General features: G+C 43.2%; 1 long non-coding RNA gene across 1 annotated transcript; it reads left to right on the plus strand.

The window, feature by feature from the left end:
• Positions 1-42: 42 nt before the first annotated feature.
• Positions 43-1,952, plus strand: LOC119325096. Its single transcript, XR_005157318.1, has 3 exons — positions 43-980; positions 1,118-1,253; positions 1,397-1,952. It is a non-coding gene; the product is annotated as an uncharacterized LOC119325096 (long non-coding RNA).
• The last annotated feature ends 17,616 nt before the right edge of the window (positions 1,953-19,568 follow it).

Below are 19,568 nucleotides of genomic sequence, written 5' to 3' on the forward strand. Positions count from 1 at the left end.
CGAGCCCCAACCTCCCTGGATCCCGGCGCCGCCCCACCCCACCTCCTCCCTCATCCCCGGCCACCCATGCCGCCTATGCGCGCCCCTCCCACACACTCCCGACCTCCTCCCGGCGCACATGCCACCACCCTGCTCCTCCCTCCTCCAGGAGGGCGCGCCGCCGCCCATGTTCTCCCTTCCCCCTGCTGGCATGCGCGCCACCGCCCCTCTGTCCATCACCGGCATCCCGCTCGAGCCCGTGGACCCGAGGAAGATGGAGTCGAGGGATGATGGGAAGGAGCAGTGGCTGCCTCGTGGTGACCTTGATGCTGCTACTGGTATGTGTTGTGCAATCTTCAGAGATGAAAAAAAGATAGTACAAAGAGGAGAGAGGATTGCAGTTCAGACAGATTGACTGGTAAGGTTCAAAGATGTTGATGAATGGAATACACGACCGAATGGAATCTATAATTTGCAGCTACAGCATCCTATAGTCCGGGAACCTATAATGTGCTCTAAATCCATGTTTATACTTTCCAAGTTTCACTTGCATGTTTCCCTTGTATTGATTTTGTGGCTGGTAAGTGCCTGTCTCTTATGGAGTATAGGTTGCAGTGGAGTAAGTGAAAAGTGTACATGATTGTAGGTTGAAACTTGCTAATTATGATTGAGCAGATGGAGCCTGATGCCCGCGACTATACCTCCTAAGTCAGAGGCGGCGTACCATGTGTCGACCGCCCTGAACCCTGGTCCTCATGATCACGTCAACCAACAGGGTCAACGACAAGGATGCTTCTGATGTAGTAGGTCTGGATGCGACACCTTTCCTGAATTTGCTTATGTATGATGCATTTCATAGTGTTTCTTCTATCACGGTAACAAGAATCTCTACCCACTTTATTGGTGTATGGTCAATGTATTGGTGAGAAATTGAGGTTGAATACCAATATACGCACATACAACAGCAACAGTTGATGACAACAATAGCCTTGTAGCTTCAGGTATGAGATAAAGAAGGCTCACATTTTTTGCCTAATTGTAGTTTATAGTACCCCTTTTTCTTATGTTCACATGTACAAGCAACTTCACATCAAAATTTATATGTGTGATTTGTTTTGCCTTCTTTGATTTTGCTAAGGAGTGGAGCATGGAGGAGGGCTCTGTATTGTGGCGGGGAAGGAGCGGAGGAACTGTGCATCCGGGAATGGCGCGACCGCCGATCCTATTTGTTGCTCTCTTGTCTGAAAGGTGCCACAACGGCCTTGTAGCTTTAGGTATGAGACTAAGAAGGTTCACAAGGTTTGCCTAATTGTAGTTTCTGGTACCCCTTTTTCTTATGTTCACATGTAGAAGCAACTTCACAGCAAAATTTATATGAGTGGTTCGTTTTACATTCTTTGATTTACAAATTGCTAAGGAGTGGAGCATGGAGCTGGGCTCTGAGTCATGGTGGGGCATGTCGGAGGGCTCTGGGTTATGGCGGGGAAGGAGCGGAGGAACTGTGCACCCGGGGATGGCGTGACCGCTGATCCTATCCGTCGCACTGGTGTCTGACAGGTCAAATGATCACCAAGGCATGTGACAACATCTTCAGGCCCAACTCTCACTCTGCTGTCGCCCATTCAACACACTCTTCGATGCTAGGGGTGGATGGTTCTTTGATGCTGGCACAACTGGAGACAGCAAGAAGCAGAGGGAGGGAGGCTATCATGTTGAAGAAGACGCCGGCACCCTGAAAGCGGAAATGCGGTTTCTCGGAGCTAGCAGGATGTGACGCCCCTGATTCAATCGTACACTAATCATACACACAAATGTGTACGATCAAGATCAGGGACTCACAGGAAGATATCACAAAACAACTCTAGACACAAATTAAAAATAACACAAGCTTTATATTACGAGCCAGGGGCCTCGACGGCTCAAATACGTAAGCTTGAATACAAACGAGTCAGCGGAAGCAATAATATCTGAGTACAACATGATTTAAACAAGTTTGCCTTAAGAAGGCTAGCACAAAAGCAACATCGATCGAAAAGGCAAGGCCTCCTGCCTGGGAGCCTCCTAACTACTCCTGGTCGTCGGCGTCTGTCACGTGGTAGTAGGCACCCTCGGGGTAGCAGCAGTCGTCAAAGGGGGCATCTGGCTCCTGGACTCCACCATCTGGTTGCAACAACCAGAAAGAAGAAAGAAGGGGGGAAAGGGGGAGCAAAGCAACCATGAGTACTCATCCAAAGTACTCGCAAGCAAGGAGCTACACTACTTATGCATCGGTATCAATGAAAGGGGTACTATCTGTGGACTAATTGTAGAATGCCAGAATAAGAGGGGGAGAAGCTATTCCTATCAAAGACTAGCATCTTTTGGGAACCACCGTCTTGCAGCAAGAGGAGGGAGTAGAGTAGTATAACATAAGTCATATATATGTTGTTGTCAACGCCCCGGGATCCTTTCTCGACTCCCGAAGCAAAATCCAATTCATGCCACAGCATCCAATTCTAATTGTATCGATCGGGATACAACTCCGAGTGTCCGTTACCGTAGGAAAGGCTATCGATAGATAGGAAAGGCTATCGATAGATGTTTTCTTCCCTGCAGGGGTGCACCAACTTACCCACCACGCTCGATTAACTCCGGCCGGACACATTTTCCTGGGTCATGCCCGGCCTCGGCCAAAAAATGTGTCGCAACTCGACCTAGGCTTAATAGAGAGGTCAGCACGCCGGACTAAACCTATGCCCCCAGGGGTCATGGGCCATCACCCCGGGAACTCCTGCATGTTGCGTGGGCGGCTGGTGAGCAGATCTAGCTACCTCCTTAAAAAGGCATGTGCTTACGCAGTCCAACCCGGCGCGCATACGACGCAGAACGCCCATACTATGCCCACTTGATGGTTAGTGTTATCAGGCCAGAGGCCCCACGGATCAAATATCCAAATCATAGTGGATTAGGAATGCGGTAACAAGCAGAGACTCACGAAAGATGTGACCCCATCGCCCCGTCTCAAGGACTTGCGGCAAGGGCTAAGAATGCCCGGCCATGCCTCGTAATTATCTCGCGGCACCTTCCAGGTTAGCTCGACTCCACATCACTCGCAATTAAGCTCGTGCATGTATCCCTCAGGGCCGACCCGTCTTTAGTAACATGGTTCGGTGTAAGGTCATAGTAACCATAGTAATTGTGTGTCTAACACCAAGGGGAACCCTGAGGAACCACCCTCGGTGGATTCCACTCGATGTAATCATCAAGGTGAACGTAAGAGGAACCACCCTCGAGGTTCACACTTGAGGGGTTGCACGACAGAGTCTTATCGGAAGTAGTTAAGGAGGAAATCACCCTCGATGAACATGATCGAATAGCTACACTACAGGATTAACATCAGAAGTGTTGATGAGGTCTCACCCTCGGCACTCGATAGTAACCCAGTAGTGTCGAGCAACTAAGGGGAAAGTGATGTGCGGTGCCGGGGCCTGGTCTTCGATCCTGTTGATCAGGTCTTTGACGATGAAGCAAGGGCAATAAGGACAAGGTGGGGGTCACTGATGGATTGCTAACCAACCTATACTAAGCAGTTTATGATAAGAAGGTAAGGTACAACGGCAGATACAAAAGCAGGCTATGCATCAGAATAGGAGCAAACAATTACAGTAGCAAAATATAATGCAAGCACGAGAGAATGGAATGGGCGATATCGGGATGATAAAAGGGGGGGCTTGCCTGGAAGATCCGCTCAAAGGGAAGAAGGGTCGTCGTTGACGTAGCCGATCACCGGGGCATCATCGGCCTCGGGGTCTACCGGAGGGAAGAGGGGGAAGAAACAATAAATATAAAACAAGCATAGCATTACAAAGCAAAACATGGCAATATGTTGTGCCGGGTGTGACCTAACGTATGGCTACAAGATATAGGTGAAGGGGGAATTCAACCGGGAAGGTATTCCCGGTTCCGTACCTGTGTCAGACAGATGACCGGAGGGGGAATTTTCCATGTTCAGATAGTTAGAGGCATCTGACAAGTAAATGGATCGCGTATCTGGATTCGTCTTGTTTTTTTGAGCAACTTTCATGTAGAAAACATTTTCATCCAAGTTACAGTTTATTTTCTATGATTATTCAAAGATTAAACAATTTTCTGGAATTAATTAAATTGACAGAAAATATTTACTATGTCAGCATGACATCATTGAGACGTCAGTAGTCAACATGACGGCTGACCAGGTCAAATTGAGCAGTGGGTCCCACCTGTCATAGACAGTGGACTAACAGAAGTTTAAACTAACTAAAATGATGTTAAATAACAGCTGGGCCCCACATGTCAGTGGCAGATTAGATTACTAATTACTTTTAATTATAAAAACATTTTAATTAGCTTAATTATGTTGTGGGGCCTGCATGTCAGTGGTATCGGGCTGCCCAGTCAGCACGTTGACTGGGTCAACCCAATCAACGGGGCCCCCATGGCCCACTGGCCGTGACCCAGGGGTGGGGCCTGCCTAGCCACGTCGGCGGCCGGCGCCAGAGTTACTCCGGTGATCCCAAAACGCAGCAGCGCGTCGCCGGAACGCGTCGGGTTTCATCTACGGTGGGTAGTTTCGCATGCGCTTGGGCGCGTTCGAACGAGCAGCGAGTGCCGCGTCCAGTGGTGGTGGTGGTTTCGCCGGAACCCGACGGAAAAGTGGACAACGATGAGCTACGGCGGCAACGCGATCGGGTCCTCGACGGGAACTATGCTAGGAGGCACGAGGAGGCACGGGCTTGAGCTCGTTGGGATCATGGGAGCGCCAGGAGCTCGATGCCGTGTCCAGGTGAGCGCGACAGGGGCTATGGCCACGACGGCGAGGCGATCCGCGATGACGGGATCACAGCAACGGCGACGAGGTAGCTACAGTGCGCGAGGGGTCAATGAAGAGGAGCAAGGGACGGAGAAGCTCGCCGCGCGGCTCACACGTAGGCTCGTGATGGTTTAGGAGCTGTAGAGGTGGCGTCGAAGACGAAGGAGGCGGCGGCGATCGGAGATGGGGAACGGTGGATTCCCGATGCTGCAGTGCCTCCAGGCTCCAGCTGCGACCACCAGATGTCGAGGAAGACGATGATGAAGACGACGGACGCGTCGACGAATCGATGCGATGGTTGTGGCCGCGGAGACGAGCGAGGCACGGTGGCGACCTCGTCGGCCTCCTCTCTAAAATGAAGGAGAGGGAGAGAGAGAAGGGGAGAGTGGGTGAGGGAGAGCCAGTGGGAAGGATAAGCGGGAGTGGCGGTAGGTGAGGGGGGAACTCGAGGCGTCCGGGGGCGGCGACCTTATCGTCTCGGCGACGGGGACGGCAAGCTGGTCCGGCGGCGACGCGCGGGAGCGCGCCCTCGGTTGATTGAACAGGGGGAGGGGAACAGGACCATCGAAAGGTAGGTGGGTCGGCCTATTGTGATGGGCCGAAGCCCAAGGGGAGGCCAGGGGCTCTCCCACCCCTTCTTTTTTTGTTTTTTTCAGCAGCTTTTGCTTTTCTTTTAGACACAACTGACTTTGCAAAAATATGCCACTGGCCAAAATAATTTCAAAGAATTATTGGGCAGTGCCACAAAAGATTATGAGGCTTTTGAAATAGTTTGCAATTTTTATAAATTTAAAAGGCATTTAATTTAATTGCTTTAGCCACAGTTTTAACTAGTTTAGGGAACTTATACATTCTGGAAAAATGTTAGTTCACCACCAATATTACCAGAAGAATACTTTCCACATGATGAACATTTTAGTTTTCATGTTTGAGCATTTTTTAATTGCACTCAAAATTTGAATTTGAGTTCAACTGGAATTTAAAAAAGATAAGAACAATGATGAACAAACACTTGTTTAGCAAAAGGATTAACTTAACCCCAGGGATTACTGTAGCATCATTACACTGGGGTGTTACAACTCTCCTCCTCTAAAAGAAATTCTCATCCCGAGAATTAAGAGGTAGAAGGGAAAAGATCAGGGTATTCGGCACGGAGGTTATCCTCGTGTTCCCAAGTGGCTTCATCTTTAGTATGATTTGACCATTGCACCTTGAGGAACTTGGTAACCTTCTGGCGGGTTCGACGTTCATCTTCTTCAAGAATGCGGATAGGATGCTCTTTGTAAGTGAGATCATCTTGAACTTCAATCAATTCCGGATCCACTTCACGTTCAGGGTCCTTGAAGCAACGACGAAGTTGTCACACATGGAAGACGTCATGGACGTGAGAGAACTAAGGTGGCAACTCCAATTGATAAGCCACTAGTCCTTGACGGGCGAGAATGCGGAAGGGACCAATGTAGCGTGGAGCTAGCTTGCCCTTGACTCCGAACCGATGAGTGCCCCTCAAAGGAGTGACACGCAGATAAGCTTGATCACCAGGTTAATAAGTTGAACCCCAGTGTTTATGGTCATAGTTGCTCTTCTGGCAGGACTGGGCCGCCTTGAGATTATCCCGGACAATGCGAACCTACTCTTCAGCTTGTTGAATAATATCCGGACCAATGAGTTTCTGTTCCCCAGTTTCTGACCAATTTAGAGGGGTTCGGCACTTACGTCCATAGAGCACCTCGAAGGGTGCTGATATGTCTCCAACGTATCTATAATTTATGAAGAATTCATCCTGTATTATTATCTGTTTTGGATGTTTACGGGCTTTATTATACACTTTTATATTATTTTTTGGACTAACCTATTAACCGGAGGCCCAGCTCATATTGCTGTTTTCTTGCCTATTTCAGTGTTTCGAAGAAAAGGAATATCAAATGGAGTCCAAACGGAATGAAGCCTTTGGAAGCGTGATTTTTGGAACGGACGTGATCCGGGAGACATGGAGCTGAAGTCAGGGAAGCTTCGAGGAGGCCACGAGGCAGGGGGCGCGCCCACCCCCCTGGGCGCGCCCTCCACCCTTGTGGGCCCCTCATGGCTCCCCCGACCGACTTCTTTCGCCTATATAAGTCCATATACCCTAAAACCTTCGAGAAACACAATAGATCGGGAGTTCCGCTGCCGCAAGCCTCTGTAGCCACCAAAAACCTCTCGGGATCCCGTTCTGGCACCCTGCCGGAGGGGGAATACCTCACAAGTGGCCATCTTCATCATCCCGGCGCTCTCCATGACGAGGAGGGAGTAGTTCACCCACGGGGGTGAGGGTATGTACCAGTAGCTATGTGTTTGATCTCTCTCTCTCTCTCTCTCTCTCTCGTGTTCTTGAGGTGATACGATCTTGATGTATCGCGAGCTTTGCTATTATAGTGGATCTTATGATGTTTCTTCCCCTCTACTCTCTTTGATGAATTGAGTTTTCCTCTTGAAGTTATCTTATCGGATTGAGTTTTTAAGGATTTAAGAACACTTGATGTATGTCTTGCCGTGCTTGTCTGTGGTGACAATGGGATATTCAAGTGATCTACTTGATGTATGTTTTGGTGATCAACTTGCGGGTTCAATGAGCTTATGCATAGGGGTTTGCACATGTTTTCGTCTTGACTCTCCGTTAGAAACTTTGGGGCACTCTTTGAAGTACTTTGTGTTGCTTGAATAGATGAATCTAAGATTGTGCGATGCATATCGTATAATCATGCCAAAGGATACTTGAGGTGACATTGGAGTATCTAGGTGACATTATGGTTTTGGTTGATTTGTGTCTTAAGGTGTTATTCTAGTACGAACTCTATGATACATTGAACGGAAAGAATAGCTTCGTGTTATTTTACTACTGGACTCTTGAATAGATCGATCAGAAAGGATAACTTTGAGGTGGTTTCGTACCCTATCATAATCTCTTCGTTTGTTCTCCGGTATTAGTGACTTTGGAGTGACTCTTTGTTGCATGTTGAGGGTGTTCGCACGCGAACACGTCACTGTGTACCTCCAACGCCGAGAGTGATGCACCGCATTTCACGTCAAAGGGGACCCATCCGAAAGCGCGGTACGCAGGCAATCCGGTTGGCGCTTTTCTAGACCCGAAACCCCACACGTCCGGGAGGGACCCCGTCAGGGCGCGCGGCGGCTATGGGTTGCCCTAGGTCGGCCTGACCGCCCCTAGGGCCTCGAGGTTCGCCGCCCTGCAATGAAGAAGAACGAACGAAGAACGAGGAAGAAGAAGAACTAGGGTTAAGGAGAAAAGATAAAAGATAAAAAGTGGTAGATGAATTGATCGATTGTGTGTTGTTCTTCAATCGGCCGTCAGCTCTTACATATATATGAGGCAGCTGGACTTTCCGTACAAGAAAAGGACTCAAATCCCGTCCAAAACATCAAAATATAACCTAACTCGGACTACGAGGGCCGGAACTTCTGAAATTACATTAAGTAGCCCTCTTGCACAACTCCTGCAGGTCGCATATGGCTTCGGATCGCGATGGTCGCAAAAGCAAAGTTGTAGATCTTGCAATGCATAAAAATTCCTTAGTTGATCACTATTTCATCCGAGGTCATCTTGATGTCGAAATCGGCCCCACAAATCTGCAAATAATGTTGAAATTCCAGTTTTCAAGGCGCAACGCATGCAAAGTTTCTGTTTAGCCCGGAACCTACCCGGAAGTTTTCTCCGGAACTTCCGGGGCAGACTTATGCAGCACACTGTTTTGCCTCTAACATTTGCATACGAACTCCAATTTAGACGTTTCTTATATCAAAATCGATCGTCTCGACGAGACGAAGACAATCCGTGTAGAAACGTTTCTCATATGAGGCTAACTTGGGGGCGTAATTAGCCTAATAGTGTTCTGAATACAAAATTTGAATACTTCAAACACAACTTCGGCATTAGAGATGAGATCGGATGGCTACATCCCAAATATCAAAGTTTCTCCTTTTGACGATACGGAACTTCCTATCTTTGAGCACTTCTCCATTTGATGCTTTCTTAATTATGTTTTTGACCATGCCAAAATCTGCTGTCAACACATGCCCCCCTGTTTTTCGGCAAAGCTTGTGTGCCGAAAAATAACTTCCGCATAGCTTGTTCTAAGGACGATGTCAACACTCCATCGGCTATTTTGCATGTTCTTAGGACGATAATTATATATCGGCCATTGCTTGTTTGAACCTCTTGATGCAAACTTGGGTGAAAACTTCTCAGCTTCTATAACAATCCGGTGATAAAGTTCCATAGATCAAAACCATCCTCCGAACCATATTGTTCACCCTTTCGTTAGGATATCACAGATAATCAAGAATGAACTTCCTCCAATCCTTACTTCGCCTACATAAAAGTTTCATTAGTGGCCGAAGCGGTAGGCTTCGATTCGGCCTTACCTATGTTGACCAGACCTAGCATCGGCTATTGATAGAGATGCAATACACCATGGTTAACATAGTAGTCGGATGCTTGCTGTGCCAACTCTTTCGAATTGTCATGTCTAGATATATGAACAATTTTAAAGCAACCCAAGGTAAATCTTGCATCTAGACATACCAAAAGATAAACTGTAAGTGATTCATCAAAACATTGATAACCCTTGGATATTTATTGCACTACTAATAACGAATCACCGGAAGCCTCAATATGTATAGCACCTATAGCAAGGCAAAGCTCCAATCCAAATGACAATGCATATTTGGCTTTGATCATTGTGCAAAAATATTTTAAGCGGCATGAGGCTTCACAAAATAGCTCCATATGGAGATAAATAAACAACACCAACACCTTGGCCATTGTCACAAATTTAACCGTCGAAAATAATCTCCGTAGTACTAGAAAGACAAGGGCAATATCAATGAACATGTACCTCGTTTTGGCCTCTAATTGAACTAAGGACGATGTTAGGATACTACATCAGCCATGCTTTGACATATTCTTCAGGCGATAGATAAATATCGACCATTAACATAAGGTCCATGTAGAATTCATTCACCAAATCATGTATAGCCGAAATAAACAAATGAAATAGCAATCAAATATTTCGGCCCTTTGGGTTAGCAAGAAAAATGTAGCTAATAAAATGTATAGAGATTTGGTAATACCCTCTCATGATGCAGAAATTATGTCGCTTCCATGGATCAAAATAAATCCAGGAAGGGTAATTTATCATACCTCATGATGAATTCCATGGCAAAGGCATCAATGGTATGGTTGAAGAATATGGATGATGTGCTAACCGAAGATTTTGATGGGGTGATGCAAACCTTCGGCTTAATTGTTTTTGGTTTCCATCCTTCTCTTTCCTCACTTTTGTAACACTTGTTGCAATAGAAGGTTGCACATCATTTTTATTTTGACTGCTCCTCTTGGGAACCCATGCCATGTTCTTCCTTTTCAGCTCTTATGCACTAAGTTTTTGTAATTCCTTCTTTTGCCAATACGATAAACCGAGTGGGCACCCCGGCTGTGATTTTGTTTGAAGCAATGGCAATTATTGTTTTACCTTGTGCACTGTCAACTTCTTTTCTTCATATTTGGCACTTTGACTCTCGATAATTGGTTGTTTCGTCTCATTGCCTTTAGTAGCCAATGTCAACACTTTAATTGGCTCTTTTTCATTTGAGATCAAATCTGAAGTAGCACACTTACGACCATCTCTTTTCACGCGGTAAACTTGCTTTACCACCTCTTTCTTCTTCCTTGAGTTTTGGACCGGTTCCTTATGATTGAAACGGTCTTTGACACGTGATTGTTCAAATGTTGATCTTCTTGCAGCTGCATAGTATTGGTGAGATGGTCTAAAATAAGATGGACTATGTTTCCTTGTATCATACCTGTCCCATGATGAATATGGATCGATATGAGCATAGGGAGACATCCACGACATTGGCATTGGCGGCCAAAAATAAGGATATGAATATGTTGCATTAAAATTATCACTTTGCCAATACCGATCCTCATATTTGTGCCTTGGGGGTGATCTTGGTCTCTTTGCATGATTTGGCTGATAAGCATTCTTCTCTTCACGCTTCTTTTGATATTTATCCAATAGTTCGGTGAAGGTGATTTTTGATCTCTTACACTTGCGCTTATTTCGGCCTTTGTTTTCTTTTAGTTTGATTTCATCGATCATTGGACATGCTTGTTGCCCCCCAGTCCTTGGCGTCTCCATTGCAGCTTCGATGGAATTTTCGCCCTCAAGATTATGTTCATTATGCTCTTCAACAACTTCTTTACTTGAAAGGTTGATCCCATCACCTGCAGTTTTTACCCTCTCTTTAAATGGATCGGCATGAAGCAACCGATGCAAAAACTTTTTGCCATCGGGACCAATCGGAATAGACTCGTCATCTCTTGGTGTTTCAACAAACCTCTATCGTCCTTTTTCAATGGTCGATTTAACTATTTGACGAAACATGTTGCAATCCTCAAAATTATGCTTGGACGAATCATGCAACTTACAATACATCCGTCCTTGGATTGATGGCTTAATGCAGTGATCAAGAATTCTAATGTAATTATTTTTCAAGAACAAATCAAAGATTTGATCACACATGTTTGAATCGAAGGTATAATTTTTGTTTTCTAGCCGATATTGTTATGAGAACGACTTTGGAGTTAAGCAAATGAATGGTTCCGATTTGGCATCTTCCCATTCGGCTATGAATTCTCTTTCGCATTCTTTTTCCGATGTCCTTAAATAATAAACTATACTAACATTGGTTTTCCCAAAAGATTTTAATCTTGGATTTAAATTTCTGAAATCAAAGTAGTTAGAACATACACGTCTCAATTGAGACCATGCGTAAGCCAAGTATGAAGCAAGCAAAGCTACCCAATTAGATATGAACTTTAAATAAAGCAATGGGAAATGCTTTGGCCGTGATGTCTACTACACAACCTTCTTCTTGTAGACGTTGTTGGGCCTGCAAGTGCACAGGTTTGTAGGACAGTATCAAATTTCCCTCAAGTGGATGACCTAAGGTTTATCAATCCGTAGGAGGCATAGGATGAAGATGGTCTCTCTCAAACAACCCTACAACTAAATAACAAAGAGTCTCTTGTGTCCCCAACACACCCAATACAATGGTAAATTGTATAGGTGCACTAGTTCGGCGAAGAGATGGTGATACAAGTGCAATATGGATGGTAGATATAGGTTTTTGTAATCTGAAAATATAAAAACAGCAAGGTAACTAGTGATAGAAGTGAGCGTAAACGGTATTGCAACGATAGGAAACAAGGCATAGGGTTCATACTTTCACTAGTGCAAGTTCTCTCAACAATAATAACATAGATAGATCATATAACAATCCCTCAACATGCAACAAAGAGTCACTCCAAAGCCACTAATAGCAAAGAACAAACGAAGAGATTATGGTAGGGTATGAAACCACCTCAAAGTTATTCTTTCGGATCGATCTATTCAAGAGTTCATGCTAGAATAACACCTTAAGACACAAATAAACCAAAACCCTAATGTCACCTAGATACTCCATTGTCACCTCAAGTATCCGTGGTCATGATTATACGATATGCATCACACAATCTCAGATTCATCCAACCAACACAAAGTACTTCAAAGAGTTCCCCAAATTTTCTACCGGAGAGTCAAGACGAAAACGTGTGCCAACCCCTATGCATAGGTTCATGGGCGGAACCCCCAAGTTGATCACCAAAACATACATCAAGTGGCACATGAGATCCCATTGTCACCACAGATAAGCACGACAAGACATACTACAAGTGTTCTCAAATCCTTAAAGACTCAATCCGACAAGATAACTTCAAAGGGAAAACTCAATTCATCACAAGAGAGTAGAGGGGGGAGAAACATCATAAGATCCAACTATAATAGCAAAGTTCACGATACATCAAGATCGTGCCATAGAGAGAACACGAGAGAGAGAGATAGAGAGAGAGAGAGAGAGATCAAACACATAGCTACTGGTACATACCCTCAGCCCCGAGGGAGAACTACTCCCTTCTCGTCATGGATAGCGCCGGGATGATGAAGATGGCCACTGGTGATGGATTCCCCCTCCGGCAGGGTGCCGGAACGGGTTCCCAAGAGGTTTTTGGTGGCTACAGAGGCTTGCAGCGGCGGAACTGCCGATCTATCTTCTTATTCGATGGTTTTAGGGTACGTAGACATATATAGGCGAAAGAATTCGGTCGAGGGAGCCTCGAGGGGCTCACGAGAGGGTAGGGCGCGCCCAGGGGGGTGGGCGCCCCCTCCCTATCTCATGGCCTCCTTGATGATCCCCTGGCTTGCACTCCAAGTTCCTGGGATTGGTTCTATTCCAAAAATAACTTTTCCGAAGGTTTCATTCCGTTTGGACTCCGTTTGATATTCCTTTTCTTCGAAATACTGAAACAGGCAAGAAAACAGCAATATGGGATGGGCCTCCGGTTAGTAGGTTAGTCCCAAAAATGATATAAATGTGTAAAATAAAGCCCATAAACATCCAAAAGGGGTAATATAATAGCATGGAACAATCAAAAATTATAGATACGTTGGAGACGTATCAAGCATCCCCAAGCTTAATTCCTGCTCGTCCTCGAGTAGGTAAATGATAAAAACAGAATTTTTGATGTGGAATGCTACCTAGCATAATTCTCAATGTAATTTTCTTTATTGGGGCATGAATGTTCAGATCCAAATGATTCAAAATAAAAGTTCATATTGACATAAGAAATAGTGATACTTCAAGCATACTCATCAAAGTAATCATGTCTTCTCAAAATAACATGGCCAAAGAAAGTTATCCCTACAAAATCATATAGTCTGGTTGTTTCTCTATCTTCATCACACAAAGTATTTAATCATGCACAACCCCTATGACAAGCCAAGCAATTGTTTCACACTTTAGTAATCTCAAACTTTTTCAACTTTCACGCAATACATGAGCGTGAGCCATGGACATAGCACTATATGTGGAATAGAATGGTGGTTGTGGAGAAGACAAAAAGGAGAAGATAGTCTCACATCAACTAGGCGTATCAACGGGCTATGGAGATGCCCATTAATAGATATCATGTGAGTGAGTAGGGATTGCCATGCAACGGATGCACTAGAGCTATAAATATATGAAAGCTCAACAAAAGAAACTAAGTGGGTGTGCATCCAACTTGCTTGCTCACGAAGACCTAGGGCATTTTGAGGAAGCCCATTATTGGAATATGGAAGCCAAGTTATATAATGAAAATTCCCACTAGTATATGAAAGTGACAACATTGGAGACTCTCTATCATGAAGATCATGGTGCTACTTTAAAGCACAAGTGTGGAAAAAGAGATAGTAGCATTGTCCCTTCTCTCTTTTTCTCTCATTTTATTTTTTTATTATTTTTTTCTTTTTCTTTTTCTCTTTTTTTTCTTTTTTTCTTTGGCCTTTCTTTTTTTTCCTTTCTTTTAGTAAAGTCCGAAGTCTTATCTCGACTTGTGGGGGAATCATAGTCTACATCATCCTTTCCTCACTGGGACAATGCTCTAATAATGAAGATCATCACACTTTTATGGATTTACAACTCAAGAATTACAACTCAAAGCTAGAACAAGATATGACTCTATATGAATGCCTCTGGCGGTGTACCGGGATATGCAATGAATCAAGAGCGACATGTATGAAAATTATGAAGGTGGCCTTGCCACAAATACAATGTCAACTACATGATCATGCAAAGAGCAATATGACAAAAGTAATGTGTGTCATATGAACGGAACGGTGGAAAGTTGCATGGCAATATATCTCGGAATGTCTATGGAAATGCCATAATAGGTAGGTATGGTGGCTATTTTGAGGAAGGTATATGGTGGGTGTATGGTACGGGCGAAAGTTGCGCGGCACAAGAGAGGCTAGCAATGATGGAAAGGTGAAAGTGCGTATAATCCATGAACTCAATATTAGTCAAAAGAACTCATATACTTATTGCAAAAATGTAGAAGTCATCAAAAAAAATTACTACGCGCATGCTCATAGGGGGATAGATTGGTAGGAAAAGACCATCGCTCGTCCCCGACCGCCACTCATAAGGAAGACAACCAATAAATAAAATTGTGCTCCAACTTCATCACAAAGCGGTTCACCATACGTGCATGCTACGAGAATCACAAACCTCAACACAAGCATTTTTATAATCACCTCAACTAGCATGACTTTAATATCACTACCTCCATATCTCAAAACAATTATCAAGTATCAAATTGATCATAGCATCCAATTCACTTTCTATGATAGTTTTTATTATACCCAACTTGGATGCTCGTCATTCTAGGACCAACTTTGTAACCATAGCAAATACCATGCTGTTCTCAAAGACTCTCAAAATAATATAAGTGAAGCATGAGAGACTAGAAATTTCTACAAAATATAACCACCGCCGTGCTCTAAAAGATATAAGTGATGCACTAGAGCAAATGACAAACTACTTCGAAAGATATAAGTGAAGATCAATGAGTAGTCAAATAATTGTGCAACTATGTGAAGACTCTATAACATTAAGGAATTTCAGATCTTGGTATTGTATTCAAACAGCAGGCAAAACAAAATAAAATGACATTGCAAGGATAGCACAACTCATGTGAAGAAGCAAAAACTTAGGCTCAACTGATACTAACCGATAGTTGTTGAAGAAGAAAGGTGGGATGCCTACCGGGGCATCCCCAAGCTTAGATGCTTGAGACTTCTTGGAATATTATCTTAGGGTGCCTTGGGCATCCCCAATCTTGAACTTTTGTGTCTCCTTAATCCCTCCCATATCATGGTTTCTCTTTTTATCAAAAGCTTCATCCACACCAAACTCAACAAGAACTCGTGAGATAGGTTAGTATAAACCAATGCGAAACCTTATCATTTTCTACTGTAAAAAATCACTAAAATTATTATTCAACATTGCATACTAAATGCCTCTGCATATTTAATACTCCTATCCTCAAATAGAATCATTAAACAAGCAAACATATGCAAACAATGCAAACATAGCAGCAATCTGCCAAAACAGTACAGTCTGTAAAGAATGCAAGAGTATCAATACTTCCCTAGCTCCAAAAATTATGAGAAAAAAATACTACGCTGTAGAAGATTTATGAGAGCTCAACATGCAAAAACTTTCAACATTATACCATTCTCTGACTTTTCTGGTGAATTTTTGCAACAGCGGTAAACTTTCTGTTTTCAAACAGCAACATGTATATTAGCAAAATAAGCATGGCAAAGGCTATCCTTGACTTTTTTATTGAAACTATAGATGAAAAAATTCTAAATAACAGAAAGAAAATACTAATACAAGAAAATGACGCTCCAAGCAAAACACATATCATATGGCGAATAAAAATATAGCTCCAAGTAAAGTTACCGATGAACAAAGACGAAAGAGGGGATGCCATCCGGGGTATCCCCAAGCTTAGGCTCTTGGTTGTCCTTGAATATTACCTTAGGGTGCCTTGGTCATCCCCAAGCTTAGGCTCTTGCCACTCCTTATTCCATAGTCCATCAAATCTTTACCCAAAACTTGAAAACTCCACAACACAAAACTCAACAGAAAAACTCGTAAGCTCCGTTAGTATAAGAAAATAAAACCACCACTTAGGTACTGTAATGAACTCATTCTAAATTCATATTGGTGTAATATCTACTGTACTCCAACTTATCTATGGTTCATAACCTTCGATACTACTTATAGATTCATCAAAATAAGCAAACAACACATAGAAAACAGAATCTGTTAAAAACAGAACAGTCTGTAGTAATCTGTATCAAACGTATACTTATGGAACTCCAAAAATCCTACCACATTAGGAAGTCCTAAGAAATTTGTTTACCCATCCAGAGCAAAAAGAATCAGATCAGAATCATGTTTCTGTGAATTAACAAAACTAATTTACTGGGTGCAAAAGTTTCTGATTCTCAGCAGGATCAACACAACTATCACTGTAAGCTATCCTAAAGGTCTTACTTGGCACTTTATTGAAACAAAAGCTATAAAACATGAATACTACAGTAACATAATCATGTGGACACACAAAAATAGTAGGGTAAATATTGGGTAGTCTCCCAACAAGCGCTTTTCTTTAATGCCTTTCTAGCTAGGCATGATGATGGCAATGATGCTCACATAAAAGATAAGAATTGAAACATAACGGGAGCATCATGAAGCATATGACTAGCACATTTAAGTCTAACTCACTTCCTATGCATAGGTATTTTGTAATCAAACAACTTATGGGAACAATAATCAACTAGCATGGGAAGGTAAAACAAGCATAGCTTCAAAACTTTAAGAACATGGAGAGGAAACTTGATATTATTGCAATTCCTACAAGCATATGTTCCTCCCTCATAATAATTTTCAGTAGCATCATGAATGAATTCAATAATATACCCAGCACCTAAAGCATTGTTTTCATGATCTACAAGCATAGAAATTTTATTACTCTCCACATAAGCAAAAAAATTCTCATGAATAGGAGTGGGAGCAAACTCAACAAAATAATTATCATGTGAGGCATAATCCAATTAAAAACCAAAATCATGATGACAAGTTTCATGGTTATCATTATTCCTAATAGCATACAAGTCATCACAATAATCATCATAGATAGCAACTCTATTCTCATAATAAATTGGAACCTTTTCCGAAATAGTGGAATCATCACTAAATAAAGTTGACACTCTTCCAAATCCACTTTCATGTTCATCACAATAAGATTCAACATCCTCCAAAATAGTGGGATCACTACTTTCTAAAGTTGACACTCTTCCAAACCCACTTTCATCAATATAATCATCATAAATAGGAGGCATGCTATCATCAAAATAAATTTGCTCATCAAAGCTGGGGGACAATATATATCATATTCATCAAACATAGCTTCCCCAAGCTTGTGGCTTTGCATATCTTTAGCATCATGGATATTCAAGGAATTCATACTAACAACATTGCAATCATCCTCATCATACAAAGATCTAATACCAAACATTCTAATGCATTCTTCTTATAGCACTTGGGCACAATTTTCCTTTCCATCATTCTCACGAAAGATATTAAAAAGATGAAGTGTATGAGACAAACTCAAATCCATTTTTTGTAGTTTTCTTTTATAAACTAAACTAGTGATAAAACAACAAACAAAAAGATTCGATTGCAAGATCTAAATATATACCTTCAAGCACTCACCTCCCTAGCAACGGCGCCAGAAAAGAGCTTGATGTCTACTACACAACCTTCTTCTTGTAGACGTTGTTGGGCCTGCAAGTGCACAGGTTTGTAGGACAGTAGCAAATTTCCCTCAAGTGGATGACCTAAGGTTTATCAATCCGTAGGAGGCGTAGGATGAAGATGGTCTCTCTCAAACAACCCTACAACCAAATAACAAAGAGTCTCTTGTGTCCCCAACACACCCAATACAATGGTAAATTGTATAGGTGCACTAGTTCGGCGAAGAGATGGTGATACAAGTGCAATATGGATAGTAGATATAGGTTTTTTGTAATCTGAAAATATAAAAACAGCAAAGTAAGTAGTGATAAAATTGAGCGTAAACGGTATTGCAATGACAGGAAACAAGGCATAGGGTTCGTACTTTCACTAGTGGAAGTTCTCTCAACAATAATAACATAGATAGATCATATAACAATCCCTCAACATGCAACAAAGAGTCACTCCAAAGCCACTAATAGCGGAGAACAAACGAAGAGATTATGGTAGGGTACGAAACCACCTCAAAGTTATTCTTTCGGATCGATCTATTCAAGAGTTCGTGCTAGAATAACACCTTAAGACACAAATCAACCAAAACCCTAATGTCACCTAGATACTCCATTGTCACCTCAAGTATCCGTGGGCATGATTATACGATATGCATCACACAATCTCAGATTCATCCTACCAACACAAAGTACTTCAAAAAGTGCCCCAAAGTTTCTACCAGAGAGTCAAGACAAAAACGTGTGCCAACCCCTATGCATAGGTTCATGGGCGGAACCCGCAAGTGGATCACCAAAACATACATCAATTGGCACATGATATCCCATTGTCAACACAGATAAGCACGGCAAGACATACATCAAGTGTTCTCAAATCCTTAAAGACTCAATCTGACAAGATAATTTCAAAGGGAAAACTCAATTCATCACAAGAGAGTAGAGGGGGAGAAACATCATAAGATCCAACTATAATAGCAAAGCTCGCGATACATCAAGATCGTGCCATAGTGAGAACACGAGAGAGAGAGAGAGATCAAACACATAGCTACTGGTACATACCCTCAGCCCCGAGGGTGAACTACTACCTCCTCGTCAGGGATAGCGTCGCGATGATGAAGATGGCCACTGGTGATGGATTCCCCCTCCGGCAGGGTGCCGGAACGGGTTCCCGAGAGGTTTTTGGTGGCTACAGAGGCTTGCGGCGGCGGAACTCCCGATCTATCTTCTTATTCGATGGTTTTAGGGTTCGTAGACATATATAGGCGAAAGAAGTCGGTCGGGGGAGCCTCGAGGGGCCCACCAGAGGGTAGGGCGCGCCCCCTGTCTCGTGGCCTCCTCTATGATCCCCTGGCTTGCACTCCAAGTTCCTAGGATTGGTTCTGTTCCGAAAATAACTTTTCCGAAGGTTTCATTCCATTTGGATTCCGTTTGATATTCCTTTTCTTCGAAATACTGAAACAAGCAAGAAAACAGCAATATGGGTTGGGCCTCCGGTTAGTAGGTTAGTCCCAAAAATGATATAAATG

This window comes from Triticum dicoccoides, chromosome 6B (genome assembly GCF_002162155.2).
Source record: "Triticum dicoccoides isolate Atlit2015 ecotype Zavitan chromosome 6B, WEW_v2.0, whole genome shotgun sequence".
Taxonomy (NCBI): domain Eukaryota; kingdom Viridiplantae; phylum Streptophyta; class Magnoliopsida; order Poales; family Poaceae; genus Triticum; species Triticum dicoccoides.